Genomic DNA, 18,063 nt, shown 5'->3' with positions numbered 1-18,063 from the left:
CTGTCCTTAACACGGATCAGTCGTCCTGTCCCCTTGGCAGAAAAACAGCCCCATAGCATGATGTTTCCACCCCCATGCTTCACAGTAGGTATGGTGTTCTTGGGATGCAACTCAGTATTCTTCTTCCTCCAAACACGACGAGTTGAGTTTATACCAAAAAGTTCTACTTTGGTTTCATCTGACCACATGACATTCTCCCAATCCTCTGCTGTATCATCCATGTGCTCTCTGGCAAACTTCAGACGGGCCTGGACATGCACTGGCTTCAGCAGCGGAACACGTCTGGCACTGCGGGATTTGATTCCCTGCCGTTGTAGTGTGTTACTGATGGTGACCTTTGTTACTTTGGTCCCAGCTCTCTGCAGGTCATTCACCAGGTCCCCCCGTGTGGTTCTGGGATCTTTGCTCACCGTTCTCATGATCATTTTGACCCCGCGGGATGAGATCTTGCGTGGAGCCCCAGATCGAGGGAGATTATCAGTGGTCTTGTATGTCTTCCATTTTCTGATGATTGCTCCCACAGTTGATTTTTTCACACCAAGCTGCTTGCCTATTGTAGATTCACTCTTCCCAGTCTGGTGCAGGTCTACAATACTTTTCCTGGTGTCCTTCGAAAGCTCTTTGGTCTTGGCCATGGCGGAGTTTGGAGTCTGACTGTTTGGGGCTGTGGATAGGTGTCTTTTATACAGATGATGAGTTCAAACAGGTGCCATTCATACAAGTAACGAGTGGGGGACAGAAAAGCTTCTTACAGAAGACGTTACAGGTCTGTGAGAGCCAGAGATTTTCCTTGTTTGAGGTGACCAAATACTTATTTTCCACCCTGATTTACGAATAAATTCTTTACAAATCCTACCATGTGAATTCATGGATTTTTTTTTCACATTCTGTCTCTCACAGTTGAAGTGTACCTCTGGTGCAAATTACTGACCTCTGTCATCATTTTAAGTGGGGGAACTTGCACAATCGGTGGCTGACTAAATACTTTTTTGCCCCACTGTATATAGTGTGATGTAACAACTTGGGGAAAAAAAGGTATACAATTGTTTAATGGAACATATTGTTCTTTACTTACATATTAGATATAAAGCAACAAACGTTGCATAAGGTCAGTTTTCAAAGGGCTGGCGCAATTTGAGTGACTGTTTTTCTGCAGTATAATCTGAATAAGGAGCGATAACTTGAAAACTGAACATGATAATTGCCAATGATGAAAACTGGTGATTAAACTCCAATGAGTCATCATGGCAGAACAAACTCCCAGCGGTAATAAGATTTAGGATACGACTCCCTGGAGTCCAGGTGCTGGTGGTGGTGAGGATAAAAACTGGGGCTTGGATGGATCTCTGACTGAGTTGTCTATGAGGTGGAGCACAAATGAGAGTCTGAAAGGGAGAATGATGGAGAGCACAGATTTAAACCATGCAAAGCAGAGGCTAACTGGCTCAAAAAGGTGGGAAGGAAGATGATTGGACTAGAGCAATGAGGTCAGTATTGAAATTGACAGCGTGGGAAAGTGGTAGTGATGTAAAGAACAGAAATCAGCTTAATACCCAGGAAAGCAGGCAGATGAGTGATTATAGATCTTTGTTATTTAACGTACAGATAAGGTTCATTCAACAGGAAGAGATCAATTGGAAGAATTGAACATTTGTTGATGAGACTCCAATGACCCATCATGGCACAGTGGAATGCCAGCTGTGATAGGATTTAGGACAGGACCCCTCAAAAAAATTAACTGACTCTACAGAATGACAACGTATGACTATTAGCTGAAAACAGACAATATAAATACGCATCCTAAGAGAAACTCATGTTAACAAGAGGAAGCTGGGGAAGGGTCCAGATAGCAAGAGGAAAGAGCAAGTAGAAGATGAAAAGGAGTTTGAGTCAATGGCCAGGAAAAAAGGACTAAGAGAGCATGCGACCAGGCTGAAAAGCCAATGTAGGCTGAGAGGGAGAGAAGCGAGAGAGCACCTGCAACCAGTTTGAAAGATCAACGAAGACCAGGAAAGAATAGTGTGAGAGTCTGCGATTTGGCTGAAAGGCCAAGAGAGAGAGAGCCTGCACCAAAGAATTATTGCACTGTGCTCAGGGAGATACAGCTATTTTGTTGCATAATATGGGGATGCATACACTGCCATCGTTATCAGAAGCGTAACACGAGACTGAACTTCTATCTGCAGAAAATGCAAAACAGCAGAAACTCCCCTACCATAAAGTTTACTACCTGCTAACTATGTCTGTGAAGGTTCTCAGTCATCCAGGTCATCGTAGTCAAAGGAGCTTGCAAAGAAAAGCGTCTAGACTTCTTTAAGTTGCTTGAAAACGTTTCACCTTTCATCCGAGAAGCTTCTTCAGTTCTAAGGTCAAATGGTGGGGAGTCCCAGATTTAAACCTAGTGGGAGTATCCCCCCACAGAGGGACAAAAGGACTGTCCAAGATGCAGCTGTCCATCTGCATCTTAAGGATAAAGGACACTCTTTCGAGGATGCCAATGTTCACATTTTGGACAGAGAGGACAGATGGTTTGAAAGAGGAGTGAAAGAAGCCATCTATGTCCACTGTGAGCGACCATCTTTGAACAGAGGCGGTGGTTTACGACACTAACTCTCGGCCATCTATAATCCAGTTTTGAGATCCCTTCCCAGACGCCTTAACGCTCACTCACATCCTGGGCCATCTGATCTCAGGAATTTGCATGAGGTGGGGCCAGGTTTCACAATGAACACACCCGAAACTCTGGCTGATTGGGACCCACACCCAGTTTCACACCTTGGCTCAGGGGATTAGAGGATCATCAGGGGGTCCTTTGTCCCTCTGTGCTGGGAGACTCCCACTAGGTTTATATCTGGGACTCTCCACCATTTGACCTTAGAACTGAAGAAGCTTCTCGGATGAGAGGTGAAACGTCTTCAAGCAACTTAAAGAAGTCCAGACGCTTTTCTTTGCAAGCTCCTTTGACTACCTGCTAACTACTACCTGATAATACCCCACAAAACCTAAAGATGGTGTTGTATATGAAGACATATGAATGGACACATGGTTCAAATTATTGAGCAAATATGAAAAATACTTTCTGGAGACCATCTTAAATAATGTAACTGAATAGCAGAAGTGGGATTGGAAAGTCATGATTGAATAATAAAGGGAAATGTTTTGTGGCCATGTATGAGATTCAGACAGATAACCAGGGGAGAAAGCTGATGTTTAATGTACAATGTGCAAAGAAAGATGTGCAGCATTTAATTAGTTAGGATTCCTAAAATGCCCAAAACTTGACATGTGGTTCCACAAAATAAAACAAAAACTTGTATAGACTTGTTAAGATTCACTAGGCAGAGAATCAGAAGGCCAGATTAACCAACGAAAGTAGACCTACAGAGAGCTACACAAATGTGGCTTCAAAAGGTCTTTACGCATGCTCAATCATCCAGGTAAGTAAATCCCCAAAGTTGATCCTCAACCCATTGGTAGGCAGCTCTGAACACCACATCCACATCCAGGATTTTGTTGAGAAGGTGAGAGATGTCATTATGGAGGCAGATGAAACCATGGTCTCGTACGATGTTACATCTCTCTTCACTTGCGTTCCAGTCACTGAAGGTAGTCACTGGAGGTAGTTCGTAAGAGATTACAGGATGACCCCAAACTCAGCAACAGGACTACTCTCAGCATCAACCAAGTGTGTTTGCTCTTAACTGTGTCTTCATTCCACCTACTTCACATACAAGGGTCAGTACTACAGGCGGAAACATGGGTGTGCCATGGGTTCCCAGTTTCACCCATCGTGGCCCACTTGTACATGGAAGAAGTGGAAAAGCTTTGCTATCCTACCCTGGAACACCACCAAGCCATTGGTTCAGGTATGTGGATGACACCTGGGTAAAAATCCAATCTCAGGATGTACCACATTTCACGGATCACATTAACTCGATGGACTGACACATCAAATTCACCAGGAAGGATATGAAAAGTGGCAGGTTAGGCTTCTAAGGTTTGACTCTAATCATCCACTAGAGCATAAACTGGGTGTAATCAGGACGCTGCAACACAGAGCGAACTCCATCCCCACTGACACAGCGGCCAGGGAAGCAGAACAACATCACATCAAGAAGGCTCTGAGTAAATGTGGTTATCCCAGCTGGACTTTTGTCAAAGCTGGGAAGGCTTCTAAAGAAAGCTCCAGGTGATCCAGAAGAAAAGGACAACCGGTGCCTAAACGAAAACCTGTAGTGATCCCGTACGTGTCAGGAGTATTGAAACAGCTGAGACGCATTTTATCTCAACACCAGGTCTCTGTGACTTTTAAACCCCAAAACACGCTGTGCCAAAAATTGGTCCACCCCAAGGATCGGGTCCCCCGACACAGACAGAGTAACATAGTGTACGCTGATAAGTGCCGGGAGGATTGCCAGGATATATATGCTTTGAGTACTCCGGGAGAGTAGAAAAGTGCTATATAAGAACCAGTCCATTTACCTCCCAGTGGTGCCAGTTCCAGTCCTAATGCAATGTACTGTTTATAAGATTGGTGAAACCTGTAGTCAGCTGAGACTGAAGAAGTCACTTGGATAAGTGATGAAATGTTTCTCCGACTGAAAACGCTACGTCCAGATGAACAGAATGAAATTTTGGGGTGGCTTCAAAAGATACGTATAAGTCTTGATACTTACAAGGAGATAACAGATGAAGGTGCCAGTAGGAGTACATAGTAAGGTGCTACTGAGAGGTAACCTTATCACCGTAAAGTTTTTGTTTTGTTTTTCCCTCAAATACCCTTTTTAAAAAAAATTTAAAAAAATAGTGGATGGAATGAATTTCCATACTAATGACTCACATTTATATACGAGGGCAATCCCAAAAGTAAGGTCTCCTATTGTTTTAGAAATACAAACAACCGTTTATTTTCCATAATATTTACATCATTTTAAAGCTTGAAGACTTATTTATTTTCCTAAGTGTGGATGACACCGCTTGTCCACACGTTGCCTGTCAAACTGTCGCTCTCCAGCAAAACTTTGGTTTGAACTTCATCACCCACCTTGCATTCTGGACTTCGCACCCAGTGACTACCACCTGTTGCCAAAGTTGAAAGAACATTTGTCCGGCAGGTGATTCTGCAGAGGCGGCGAGCAGGTATGACATGGACATTGTAAAACTGCCACAGCATCTACAAAAATGCATTGACCGAAAAGGTGATTATGTTGAAAAATAAATAAGTATTCAAGCTTTAAAATGATGTAAATAATATGGAATCTTATTCTGAAGGTGTAATCTGTAGGAGATAAGGCAGGCAGCATCAGATAGTCTATAGAATGGCTTTGGTGGTACAGAAAAGAAAGTAGGTGAAGGCTGAGTCAATGATTGAAAGGGAAGAATGATGAAATACCTGGGGAAGGATGAAGAGGTATAGCGAGACAGGAACCTACAGAATGGAGGACAAGTGTAATCTTTTCAAAAACAAGGGTGATGTACAGAGCTGTAGAAACTGCAGAGGGATAACGATGATGAGTCATACCATAAAGGTAAAGAAAACCGTTTTCGAAGCTAAGTTACAAAGGAAAGTGACTATCAGTGAGCAGCATGTGAGCAGTATGGCTCCTTGCTGAGAAAGAGCACTACAGATGAGGTGTTTGCTTTGAAAATGCTAATAGCGAAGTACAGAAATGGTATTAATTAGCTGCACTGTGTCGTTGTATGTCTAGAGAAATGCTGGTTCTGCATAAGGAAGTCAGGAATGTCAGAGAAGTACGTAAGACTAACATTTATGATGACAGCAAGACAGTGGTAAAATGTGTGGTAGGTACATCAGGTATCGGCTCTGAGCATCTTCTTGTTTCCAGAAGTGATGGACAGGCTGACAGATGAGGTTAGGCAGGAGTCTCCGAGAACTATAATATTTGCAGACAGTATTGTGATTTGTACTGAGAGTAGGAAGCGGGTGGAAGGGAGAGTGGAGAGGTGGAAGCATGCACTTGAAAAAAAAGGAATGGAATCAAGTAGAAGCAAGGCAGAACACGTGTGTGAATGAGTAGGAGACGGCTGTAAAAGTGAGCATGCAAATAGTAGAGATATTAAAGGTAGATGAGTTTAAATACCTGGAGTCAATCATCCAAAGCAATGTGGGTGTGAAAGTGGGTGGAGATGAGTGAAGTGCCAGAGTTGAAAATGTAGTTAAAGATTTTTAATGGGAGAGGCCAAGACAAACTGGTTTAGAAATGTGTGCAGCGGCAAGGTTGAGATGGTTTGAACGTGTGCAGGATAGGGATAGTGGATATACTGGACAGAGACTGTTGAAGATGGAGCTGCCAAGTAGGATGAAAAGAGGCAGGACACAGAGGAGGTCCATAGTTGTGAAAGAGTTTTCTCGGTCACACATAAAATATGACAATATTCTGTTCTGCTTCAGCAAGAAAGAGAGAACGAAAAAATACTTAAACAGCCTATCTTTTGCAGGTGTAGTGGCCTCAAACATTGCATGTGAGCAACTGTATAATGTTACAGTCTATACAATTTTTCAGAGGGTTACTCTCACCACCCTTCCAAGCAGCCTGGAGTCACTGCTGGACTTCGATGGCTTGGTTTCAACCATGGTCCGTTTCCACAAATGAACAGTTGAAGTGGTGAGCATAAAGTTAGATGATCTGGTGACTGGCCGTGTCTCCTCGAACTACTTTTCTTTGTGTCCATATAAGAAATAGTTGTGCTTCATTTTTAGTCTTTACCTTTTATACAGCCTATAAATGTGTAGTAAAATCAGCTGTAAATGTGGTTTCATCAGTATTGTGAGTGAATTACAGTGTACATAATGGGATGTAAGACTTCGACAGTGACACACCTAACTCATTGAGACTCTTCATTTGGCTAGCTGTTGTAAAGATGATTTTCAGGAAATTTTTAAATGCAGAGAGGAACACAGACGGCAAACAACAAGAACAGCATTAAAGCGCTACAGTGCAATCTTTGCTTTTGCTGTTGGTGTTTTTCCAAATATCATTTCAAGTTAATAACCAACTGGGGTAATGTGTTTACATGTTGCATGGATGACCTGCACCAAACTGTCGTGCTTGATGTAGAATGACATATAAATTATTGGGTATAACTGTTCAGTTAAATACTCATATAGGTACTGTTTTTCATTAGCAAAGCATAGGACCTCCTCTGTTGAGTGGTCAGCATTCATATCTTGCTTCCAAGAGGCAGCTGTTAGGAACCACCACCAGTATGAATACACATATATGCACATACCTCTGTTCTTGTCTTTTTCTGTGAATTCCAATGGAGTCGCCTAATCACAGCAGTCATCTGGTTCTGTTTGGTTACAGTGGGGAGCTGCCCTGGAACTTTGATCAGAGGAATCTGCAAAACAAAACCAAAACAGATCTCAGTTTAATCTATTTCTACCAAACTTCACCGAGCAACATCAAACTGGCTCCCAACTGAGATACTAATGGTGATTTAACAACGAGGCCTACATAGTGGAAGGGTGGGATCAAAAAGAAACATTATTAGAAAATAGAACATATCTTATGCAAAAGAGTTAATGTGACCCTGAAAGAAATAGAACTGAAACGAGTCACTACAGGACAGTTCAAGATAGAGTAGGTTTATATTTAGTTGAGAAAGAAAGTCCTCAAATAAGAAGTTATCATTATTACATTTTGATTTTTCCAAAGTACAAACTAAACTATTATCAGCATCCATCCATCCAATGATTTTCCGAATAACGTAATATCAATTCATTAAATCCTGAATCGATTCTTAAATATAAATGTATTTTGCCAGAAACACTAGAATCTCAGGTTAAAGCTTTTATTTCAACAACCACCAAACAAAACAGCAAATGAGAGCAGATTCCACACAAAGACGTAAAAACAAAGCACAGACCCGACACATCAGAATCAAAGCCGACATCTCACAGATTCTGAAGCTGCAGGTTCCGTCACTCTCTGACCAAAATTCACTGAACCAGCAGCAAAAGAAGATCTAAACTACGCTTAACAATTGATAAATATTGTCATTAACTCTCTCCTACTTCTGCTGATTTGCTTCCACCACAATAAAATCACACTTCCTACACAGCTCTCTCTCTCAGTGTACTTCAAGAACAGTTTCCCATCTCAAATCTGTTTTCTGCATTATTAGCTTGCTTATTATGCACCAGTCTACCTTTGTTTACAGCGCTGTCGGCCACTGCTTTGTTGTTTCTTTGTTTTGTTTTTTCAAAAATGACCTCTGACAAGAATAATTTCTGATTTTCAATACCGAAGAAGTTTAAATGTTTTATACCAAATTGCAAAATGCTTAGCTGTGTCTCTGATAAAACTCTGTAACTTCACTCTGCTTCACTTCAGCAGCATTGGGTAATGTTCAAATGTTGATTCATGGTTTTCTTTTGTTTTTGTTCTACTGCCGAATATTTTTAAGGTTATCTGCTATAAAAAGCGAGGCCAGGAGAATGTTTTTCTGTTTTGTAATCAGTTACTTTGGCACAAAGGCATCTCCTATAATGGTCACACTTCTGATGAAGTCTCACAAGTGTCAGTACTGATAAATCATCAGAATTATAATATTTCTGACTGCCTGAGGAAAATTTCCCTGCTTCAAATGGAACCAAATGGAATCGAAACGGGGATCAAATTGATTCGGGACCTTGTGAACTGGAATCAGATCGATTATAGAAATCACTAACGATACCCAGCCCTAGTAATAATGTGGCAGTTTAGTTTATTACCATGCAATTACCAAAGAAATAACAACAAAAAAATCCAAGTAATGTCATGGTAGCAACAGTCATTACAGCTGAGTAATATTACACTGAAATTTATGTAAATAGATAATAAGGGCCCAAACACCATGCAAATACAGCTCGGTAATAAAGTGGTAATAGAAACAAGAACACAATAATGTGGTCATTTCAAAGTTATTACCTACTACCAATGTTTCCTTTCAAAGTGAATGAGTATTGGCTTTAATCTGAGCCCCTCCTGAATGACCTAACTCCTCACCCTATCTCTAGGAGAAAGCTGTGGGTAGATTCCAGACACCACTTGAGTCATTCTTTCAGTCACTAACCAGAGCCAGAGCAGGTCATAAGCAATGTTCCCTCTAATTTTTCACGTGTCTGAGTGAACACACAAACTCCCCGAGTGATCCCTTGGGCCACTGTGAGCGACAGCAGACGTGTGCACTGTGGTCACGCCAGCATCGTATCCATCCAAGTTACATGGTTTATTAAAATAATAAAATTACAGCATTTACATTTATGTTAGACTACGGTACTTTTAATTAACTGCTTTAGCCCACTTATAATGAAAAGTTAAAAAAAATCTAGTTATTGACCTGTGTAATATGTTAACACTATTGGAAGTAAAAATAACTTGAACTCCAATTTCGAAAACATAACTTACTTTTTTCTTCTTTTTTTTATACAGCTCTGACTAGTATTATGAGTATGAGTCTGTGGTCTGGGAGAGAGTCTGTAACTCTGTCTGCAAAATATAGTATATAATGACCAATGCTGGGCAATTAATTATATAGTTACTTCTTCAAAAAAGTAACTCAGTTTGGCAAACAACAAAGTTTTTTGCAGCTTTTTTTTTTAAATGCAGCCAAGGTGTTTTTAAATAAACACTTCAATCTATTTACAGAACAATCAGCTGTTCTGCATCAAATTTGATGCCACACAAATTATTTGTGCCACTCCAAAAAATAATTTCTGTCCACTATGAGATCAAGGAGAACAACAGTCACACACAACAAAACTATTGACTACACTACACACTAACTACACAAGATTTGCGCTAAACGTCTCAAATCTCTCATATCTCAAAGGACCGCCGTCACTCCTAAAACTTCTTCCCGTTTCTTAACAACTAGATGCCACGTTGCCATATCATTTTTTGATTGGTCGACGTGGTACTTTTTTGGACGAATAGGAAAGGGAGAGGGGGTGGAGTTTGTTTTTGCTCACAGGCTTTCGAGCCTTTTTTCTTATAAAACGCAGTTTTTACAGTTTCTTCCCACAGTAAATATAAACAACGATAGCATTCAGCAAGAAAATCAAACATTGCAGATATTTTTATCATAACTCTGGTTTTACGTGGCCGATTGACACAATTTAAAAACTGGTATAAAGTCCACACTTTTTCCGTCAATTGTTCCGTCTGTCCTCCTCACATCTCCAATGGTTTTACACGTTGTCATTAACGTGGCTTCACTCCACATCAGCCACGCCGCTTTGCTAGTTAAAACACCGGTGTGCTAAGACACCGGCACATAAAGACGCTGTCAAAAGCCTGTCAGCGACGTTGATTAGCTGCGTATATACGAATGTAAATCACATTATTGGCTGGACTATGGGATAAGGTGGCATCGTTCTAATCCCATACGGGAGCAGCCAGTCACTGACTAACACTGCAAAACAGAATTGTTAAAGTATTTATTTTAATTTCAGTTCAGGTTAGATTTTTTTTGTGCGCAACGCAGATTTTCTGTGCGCAGAGACCGTGCCAGCAGTGCGCAATTGCGCACGTGCGCAGCTTAGAGGGAACATTGGTCATAAGTGAGGGTAAGAACAGTACAGTTTTACTTTTACATTCAGCTCTTTTTACCACAACAGACTGGACATGCCAATCGATTCCACAGTCTCCTACTCCGCTCTCCCTTCACTTGTGAACAAGGACCTGAGAGCCAGATTCATTGACCAGTGACTTCCGTGACCTCCACCTCTGAGTTCTGTCTTATACACCACTGTGTAGTGGTATCACTTCAGATTTTTACATTTAAATGAAACTTTAGTAAGCTGTAGTTGTTGGCAGTAGCTGTTTAGGAAAGATTAGACAGAAAAGATATTGACTGTGGGAGTGAGTTTTGGATAAAGAATCATACACCAAACACTGTCGTTGCTATGCGAAGCGTAGTTGCTGAAAAGAGAGCAGGCCAAAACCGAACAAGCCAGAGAGGCAGGAACCTGACGCTACGCAGAATTAGATCGGCTAGTGAAGAAAAGCTGTCGGAAAGACAAGAAAGTATGGCTCGAACGAAAAGGTGCTGAAACTCAGGATGCAGCGGATCGGAATGATTCCAAGACCCTATACCACATAGTAAACGAGCTTACTGGATCGAGGACCATTTTGTCAAGGCTCCTGATCGCCCAAGAAGAGCAAAACAAATGATGGGCTGAACATTTCCAAGAGACCCTTAACCAGCCAGAGCCTGCCACGACGTACAATTTCGAGGCGGAGAATTCCCAAGATGAGCTTGGGGTCAACACTGGCAGAATCACCATCGAGGAAGTGAAGATCGCGATCAAGAGCCTCAAAAACAACAAAGCGGACGGCTTAGAAAAACTTGGCGGCCAAGCCATGGTGGAAGAACTGATGACCCTGTTCAACAAGTGCTGGCAAAGTGGCACAGTACTGCCCTGGCGAAAGGGCGCCATAGTCAAGCTACCAGAGAAGGGCAACACCTCCGAGTGCACAAACTGGAGAGGCATCACTCACTTCTCTGTGCCTGGCAAGGCATTCTGTATCGTAGTCAAAGGAGCTTGCAAAGAAAAGCGTCTGGACTTCTTTAAGTTACTTGAAGACGTTTCACCTCTCATCCGAGAAGCGTCTTCAGTTCTAAGATCAAATGGTGGAGAGTCCCAGATATAAACCTAGTGGGAGTAACCCCCCAAAGAGGGACAAAAGGACCCCCTGATGATCCTCTAATCCCCTGAGCCAAGGTGTGAAACTGGGTGTGGGTCCCAATCAGCCAGGGTTTCGGGTGAGCTCATTGTGAAACCTGGCCCGACCTTATCATGCGAATTCCTGAGGTCAGATGGCTCAGGATGTGAGTGGGCGTTAAGGCGTCTGGGAAGGGATCTCAAAACTGGATTATAGATGGCAGAGAGTTGGTGTCGTAAACCACCGCCTCTGTTCAAAGATGGTCGCTCACAGTGGACATAGATGGCTTCTTTCACTCCTCTTTCAAACCATCTGTCCTCTGTCCAAAATGTGAACCAAACAGCCACTTCACAAGCACATGGCACAACATAGAAGAGCCACCTCCACAGGACAAGACTCAGCAGTCCATCTGCATCTTAAGGACAAAGGTCACTCTTTCGAGGATGCCAATGTTCACATTTTGGACAGAGAGGACAGATGGTTTGAAAGATCATCTGTAGTGAAATTGCACATCGAGTGTACATATGTCAACCAGCATGCAGGCTGTTTCAATTGCTCCTGCTTTTTCTCTGTACTTCAAAAATTTTCTGACTTATTTCTTTGTCCTTTAATTAGTACTTAGAGTGTTTGTCTGTTTTAATAGTTTTTTTCTTAATAAACATTTGAATCAAGAGAATTTTTGTTCTGCTTGTTGCAGTGGAACTGTTACTTTCATTTTGCAATGGAACCGTGGTGTAGCAGCTGACACTGGATGGGTTGGTTACTCCAGAGATCAGCTGATTGTCCTGAAGCCAGCCGTCTTATCAATCAGACCCACGGAAGTACCAGCTGAAATCTGGAGACAAAAGCACCAAGGATGCAGAGATGGAGGACAGAAGAGGAGAAGAAAGGAGACAGCGAGACAGAGCAGGCTTAAAGAGAGAAGGAGGGTCAAACCATGTCTTTTGTTTATTATAATGGGGAACGTTCGGTTGCTAGCAAAAAAGATGGATGAGCTAACAGCACTAGCACGGAGTCAGAAGGAATATCAGGATTATAGCTTGATATGTTTCACCAAATCACAGATTCACCAGGATATTCCAGATGACGATGCATCAGTGGAAGGCTTCCACAGGGACAGTGCTGCAAGCAGTAAGCAGAATGAAGGGGAGGCTTGCCATTTTTGTTAATAACCGGTGGTGTAAACCTGCTCAGATAAAAATCAAAGAGCGGATTTGTTACCCGAACATTGAACTGTGTGCTGTTGGACTCAGGCCGTATTATTTGCACCGGGAATTTACCCATGTAATCTTGGTGACTGTTTAAAGTCCTCCCTCAGGAAACCTCACAGCTGCATGTGACGCTATGCACTCCTCTATAGCTCAGTTACAGACTCAGCACCCAAGCGGCTTCATTTCTATCTTGGGTGACTTCAACCATGTCCTCTTGGACACTACACTTCCAACTTTCACACAGTATGTGGTGTATCTCACCAAGGGGGAGAGAATTTGCTGTATGTTATGGATGCATACAGTTCCTCCTACCTCCCACCATTGGGTAGGTCAGATCAGAAGGCCTTAGCAGAACTACAGTGCAGTTTTGACGTAACAGAGTGGGAGAAACTTTGAGAACCTCACTGACTACATAACCTGTGTTTTTCAACAGATTCAACACAGCAGTAGATGCTCAACCTCCTGCTGATTTACTCATAGCCAGCCTGCAATCCACAGCAACACCATTCTCTCTCCCTCTCTTTCCACACTCCACCATTGCCTTCTCTAGTCCTGACGCCCTTCCCCCACCCATCACTTCCACTCACAATCAGGTTCGCAGACAAATGAGAAGATTCCACTCAGGTAAGTCTGCTGGACCAGATGGGGTGAGTCTCCATGTCCTCAACGGCTGTGCCCTCCAGCTTTGTGGAGTCTTTCATAAACTGTTCATGTCGAATCTGAGTCTGCAGAGGGTCCCAGTGCTATGGAAGACATCATCTCTCATTCCTGTACCAAAAACGCCACCTCCCAGTGGCCTCCAGGATTACAAGCCTGTGGTGCTGACTTCCCAAGTGAAGAAGACCCTTAAAAGACTAATTCTTGACTAGCTACGAGCCTGTAGTCAGGCCACATCAGGATCCCCTCTCAGCTTGCTTATCAGCCCCTCCTCGGAGCTGAGGACGGCATCATCTAGCTACGCCAATCTGGACCAGCTGGCGAGCACTGTGAGGGTCATGTTTTTGACTTTTCCAGTGCTTTCAATACCATTCAGGCCAACCTTCTGGGTGATGAACTGACAGCGATGCACGTGGATGCTTCTCTGGTGGAATGTTGATTACCTGACAGGAATACCACAATATGTGCATCTTCCACATTGTGTGTCTGACAATGTTATCAGCAACACAAGGGCACGACAAGGGACTGTTCTCTGCCCTTTCCTCTTCACCCTCTACACCACGGTCTTCAGCCACTACACAGGGAGGATGACCACATGGGTGGATGACTGGATGTGTAAAGCGCTTTGGGGTCCTTAGGGACTAGTAAAGCGCTATACATATACAGGCCATTTATCATTTACACAGAGACCTTTTATCGTCAGAAGTTTTCTGATGACTCCGTGGAAGTTAGATGCATCAGTGAGGGTGATGGGATGGAGTACTGGGCTGTGGTTGACTCCTTTGTAAACCAGAATCATCTGTAGCTCAACATGACAAGGACCAAAGAACTGATTGTGGACCAGGAAACCCTTGACTCGTGTTTCAATAAAGGGAGTCAATGTGTACATTGTGGAGAACTATAAATACCTTGGAGTACACATAGACAATAAACTGGACTGGGTTAATTACATCACTGCACTCTACAGGAAGGACCAGAGTCGTCTCTATTTTCTGATGCGACTGAGGTCTTTCGACATCTGTCGGACAATGCTCAGAATTTATTACGATTCTGTTGTGGCCTGTGCTATCCTCTATGCTGTTGCATGCTGGGGCAGCAGGTTGGGGGTCGCAACAGACTAAATAAATTGATCTGTAAGGCCAGTAATGTTGTGGGGACGGAGCTGGACTCCCTTAGGGTGGTGTCTGAGAGGCAGATGTTGTCCAAGAAAATGCTGGATAATACCTCCCACCCACTCCATGACGTGCTGGCTATTCACAGGAGCACGTTAAATGAGAGACTGAGATTACCAAAAAGCACCACTGAACAACACTACAAATCTTTCCTGCCTGTGGCCATCTCCCTGTACAACTCCATCTAAAGCACAAGTACAGAGTGCAATAGTTACACCCTTTTGCACATTATCTACAGTAAAATAAGAAAATATAAAGTTTTACAGGTTACAGTTAAATGTCAATCATTTATTTCACCTCTGTAATGTTCTTGAGACACACACACACACACACACACACACACACACACACACACACACACACATATATATATATATATATATATATATATATATATATATATATATATATATATATATATATATATGTAATGGAGTTGCAGAAAGGTGCGACAAAGAAGGTGCCTAAGAAATACAGCAAGCTGTCCATACCTGAGGCCTTGGAAACTGCCAAGCAAAGACTCACAGCCTTGGCCAGCCGCTTGAGGAGGTACACCAGAGAGATAGAAGGCAGGAGAATATACCAGCTGTTCTCCACAGACCTAGAAAAGGTGTACTCTCAGTGGCAAGGGAACAATAAAAGAACAGCACCACCAAGGCTGGAGACGGAGCAATACTGGAAGAGCATATGGGAGTAGGATGCAACCCATAACGGCAATGCTCAGTGGCTAGAGGATCTGAGGGCTGACCACAGCGACCTCCCTGAACAGGGTCCAGTAACCATCACAGTGGCAGATATCCAAGAAAGGGTCTCCAGTATGAAGAGTTGGACAGCACCAGGGCCCGACATGGTTCACGCCTACTGGCTGAAGAAGCTGACTGCACTCCACGAGCGTCTGGCAGCACAAATGAACCAGCTGCTAGTTAACGAGAGACACCCGGAATGGCTAACTGAAGGCCGGACGGTCCTGATCCCCAAGGACCCCAAGAAGGGACCGGTCCCCTCCAACTACCGACCAATAACCTGCCTCAGTACTACATGGAAGCTCCTGTCAGGCATCATATCGGCTAAGATGAACAGGCACATGGGTCAATACATGAGCGGGACACAGAAAGGAATTGGTAAGAATACCAGAGGCGTAAAACACCAGCTACTGGTAGACAGAACAATCAGCCGAGACTGCAAGACCAGACTTACCAACCTGTGCACTGCCTGGATTGATTACAAGAAGGCCTATGACTCAATGCCCCACAGCTGGATACTGGAATGCCTAGAATTGTACAAGATCAATGGGACCCTAAGAGCCTTCATCAGGAACTCAATGGGGATGTGGCGTACAACACTAGAGGTATTATAAAAGTATTGTAGACCTGCGTGGAGCCCCAGATCGAGGGAGATTATCAGTGGTCTTGTATGTCTTCCATTTTCTGATGATTGCTCCCACAGTTGATTTTTTCACACCAAGCTGCTTGCCTATTGTAGAGTCACTCTTCCCAGTCTGGTGCAGGTCTACAATACTTTTCCTGGTGTCCTTTGAAAGCTCTTTGGTCTTGGCCATGGCGGAGTTTGGAGTCTGACTGTTTGAGGCTGTGGACAGGTGTCTTTTATACAGATGATGAGTTCAAACAGGTGCCATTCATACAGGTAACGAGTGGGGGACAGAAAAGCTTCTTACAGAAGACGTTACAGGTAAGTGGGGGAACTTGCACAATCGGTGGCTGACTAAATACTTTTTTGCCCCACTGTATGTATATATATATATATATATATATATATATATATATATATATATATATATATATATATATACACACATGTAGTTATATTTCGTAAACTAATAATGTAATAGAATAGAATATATTGTATTGTATATTGTTCATTTAGTCTGTGACTTTTATTTTTTTGGGCGAGAAACTATAACCTATCATTTCCATAAAGATTATGAAAGTTTTCTGATTCTGAAACTTGTGCTTTTACAGTTGCTTCACAGCACAGAGAATGATTAGTAAAATACATGCTGTACCTCTTAACCGCCAGCCAACCATGAAAAGCCAAACCCTTAGCCAAAGTACTAAAGTAACTCGTACACAAACGTGAGAACTTCTGAAATAATACAGCTTTGTTTTTACTTTCTCATTTAATGTGATTAGCATCAGATCAGGTTAACAAAGTGTGAAGAAAGTTGTGTTTCCTTGAATATGTGCAAAAACATAGACACACAACTATACGGCTCATTGGTCTGAAGACATAATTGAAGGTGACACAAATATGGGCTGCTGGCACATCAACAACTTTTTACAGGTCCTTAATCGGTACCGGCTAATGGTAGACACATACATAAATTAAGAAGATCACTTGTCTAGGGCATTGTAGTACATTAGTACTGACAGTAATAACAAATACACAAGGGTTTGATTATTTTTTTTTAATTATAATTTTTTTTTTTAAAGAAAACAGAACAACAAAAGGAAAGGAACAGGGCAAGAGTGAGTGAGAGAAGGAGGGAAGGAGAACAAAAGAAAGCTTAGTCCAGCCAGTAGATCAACAACAACAGCAGTGGTGCAGAAACACTGCAGATGTCACTTGTCAGAATCAGAATCGCAGTTTGTTTCAAATTTGTACGCAAACACAAAATTTGTTGGGGTGTGATGCTGAAAAAAACAGTGGCACAGAAACAGAATACATGGTATGTAAAGTATATATAATTTATAAATATCTATAGAAATATGTAAAATATTAAAAAGAAATAAATGCTCACAAAAGAAGTAATTTATACTGTCTACCTATAAACATAGAATACAATTAGAAAATAGGTATACAATGGGGGGGGGGGGGGGGGGGGGGTATTTTTAACGAATCCAGTGTGCAAATTTTTTATCACCTGAGTAATTAGTGTTATTGTTGCATATTAACTGAGCAGTGATTGGGGTGAGGGGACATTATAAAGTAGTCAGATAGTCTGGGAAAAGTAACTATTCTTTTGCCTTAAGGCATAGGTGTCAAACTCTGGCCCGCGGGCCAAATTTGGCCCGCAGCCTAATTACATTTGGCGAAGCCATACCAAATTACTATTAGCGCTGGCCTACTGGTATTATACAGCTAATATATATATTGTTTAGTATTAAGCTTTGCTGTTCCATATTCAGTTTTTCAGCAAAACTTGTTTGAGTCCATAAGAAAAGATTCATTCTTATATCTGGAGGAAGATTTTTTTTTCAATAAATATTAATGTTAGCCCGCGACTTTGTTCCAGTTTTGAATTTTGGCCCACTGTGTATTTGAGTTTGACACCCCTGCCTTAAGGTGTTGGTTCTAGTGTTGGTTGGTTCTAGTAGCTACGTGCCAGAGGGG

At 42.3% G+C, this 18,063-nt stretch overlaps 1 protein-coding gene across 1 annotated transcript in view; it reads right to left on the bottom strand.

The window, feature by feature from the left end:
• The window catches only part of LOC308395955 (teneurin-3-like), a gene marked incomplete at its 3' end in the record, with an annotated part of 636,927 nt that overhangs the window by 301,261 nt on the left and 317,603 nt on the right, over positions 1–18,063 (bottom strand). Inside the window, exon 3 of the mRNA XM_080881015.1 lies at positions 7,252–7,362. The remainder of the gene's footprint in view (positions 1–7,251; positions 7,363–18,063) is intronic.

The sequence above is a fragment of the Rhamphochromis sp. 'chilingali' genome (assembly GCF_963969265.1).
Source record: "Rhamphochromis sp. 'chilingali' genome assembly, chromosome: 4".
Taxonomy (NCBI): Eukaryota; Metazoa; Chordata; class Actinopteri; order Cichliformes; family Cichlidae; genus Rhamphochromis; species Rhamphochromis sp. 'chilingali'.
This window is presented reverse-complemented; position numbering and strand designations above follow the sequence as displayed.